We start from the raw sequence: 2,050 nt of genomic DNA on the forward strand, positions 1-2,050 counted from the left end.
GACTTGAAGGAGGAGCTCATCCGGATCGTCAAGAACGGACTTCAACAACAGCGTTTTGGAATAAGGTAAGCCTAAACACTTGTAGTTTTCATGTTGTAAAAGGTGTATTTAGAGAAAGATCACTCCATTTTGTCTTGTTTGTCATTAGAATGTCTTAGACTTCTAGGAAGGTCAGTCGTGTCCGCACCCTTGACAGATTCCGTGTGACACACCACCCCTCCACTTGTCGAAACCATTAACCACCTCAAGCCCCCTCCGAAAATGGTTTATCTGCCACACGAAACCACCACCCTATCCGTTACACCCCCGCCAATCCCCTCCAGCCACCTCATCTATCTGTTGCTCCGCCAATCACATCCTCTCCCTCCAAAACCAATCCGTTAACTAATTTAACTACTTAATTGTTAATATAACGGACCCGCACCATCATCAACGGGAAGCCTGAAAGCTATAAAGTTCCTATTTTTTCCTATTCATCGGTTCTACACTCTATTAATATCATATTTTTGTGACAGGTTTTCCATTTCGAATTGCAACAGTTTCACCCACCTGAGCATCACACCACTTAACCATCGTGCCAACCATTACCTTTGTTCTCTTGTCTTCTCCAATCCAATTCCATCTCAGCACCCTCCAAACCTGCATAGTCACCATTCAATCAGTATTCTCAATCTAGTCCCATCATGCCTCCTAAAGATAAGGCACAGGAACAACCCGTAAGTCCTCTAATCCACCCTCCCATAGATTTTCATCATATTCCTTTGGCGACCAAAGACTATAAAATTCATGAAACCTTGTGTGATTTTGATTTGTTTGAAATGTATTGATGGCTAGAAGACAAGTTCATTGATAAGTCTGATGATATTGGACTGTGGGAATCCAATTTGACACATTATCTCTTTCCCTGTACCCACAGTGCCCCTGGATTCGTCAGGATATGTCATGCTTGTTATCTACCTAGCCAAAGAGCTATTATTGCTTCTACAGGAGAAATTCTATTCACCATAACTCCCCAAGCTATAGATCAAATGCTGCAAGCTCCTATTACAGAGAATTCCACTCCTTTCTCTCATGAAGCACTCATTGAATTATATCAGAAACTAGACTTTGCAAAAGAGCCAAAACCCTTGATTTTTTCTTGACTGAAGATGCCCCATTACCCAAGAAAAAACCTCCCTATGCATCCTCCATTTTCCTTAAGAGAGATAAACAAATCATCACTGTCACTTCCTACCTCCTTGGTTATTACTCAGATCAGTGGGTAGATGAGGCTATTGTAGGTTTTCTTTCTATTTTCTCCATAGATTCCAAGCCTTCCATTTTGTTCAATTTCAATGAATTCCTTGTAGATTCCATCCATGAACAATTTGTCAAATTCCAAACTGAGGAAGTATTTAAGTATGGTTTTGTGTTAGTATACATGTTTTTGTATTTTTAGGGAGACAACCTCAAGCCTGAATTACAGAAATTGGATGACGAGGGAAATCAACAAATAGTAATCTTCTAGACTAAATGGCTAATGAAGGAGCAAAAGGAATATTCATAGAAATGTTTGTACATCCAGCACTCAGTCTTCTAAGCAGCAAGTTAGAGCCAAGAATCAGTGAATAAATCAGGGAAGTTTTGCAGTTATCAAACCAAGTCTAGACAGGAGATTGGTATCTTTACCAAAACTACACAGAGCTAAGGATATATGGGTGTGAACTCGCTCCTTACAAACTGCCAAAATTCCTCCCAATGAATATTTTTGCTCTAGAATACATTAGGAAAATGCTCAATGTGGATGAGATTCATTTTGTGTCTTCTAAGAATAAGTCTCAATTCAAGATCAAAACACAAATAGGACCTTTCATCTGCAACAGCAAGGCAGCAGGGGAAGAAGCTGACAAATTGTTGAAAGAAATGCAATTTAGCCTCAGCTTTACATGGTCATATGGTCCATTAGGTATCTTCTCCAATTTAAGGGTAGAGAACAAGTCTACAGCTTATTTTCATACATGAAAACCAAAGATTGAGAGATACAAGAACCAACTAGAATGGACTGAAAACG

The sequence above is a fragment of the Pinus tabuliformis genome, chromosome 4_1 (assembly GCF_031772625.1).
Source record: "Pinus tabuliformis cultivar Carrire ecotype Pingquan chromosome 4_1, CPIR1, whole genome shotgun sequence".
NCBI lineage: Eukaryota > Viridiplantae > Streptophyta > Pinopsida > Pinales > Pinaceae > Pinus > Pinus tabuliformis.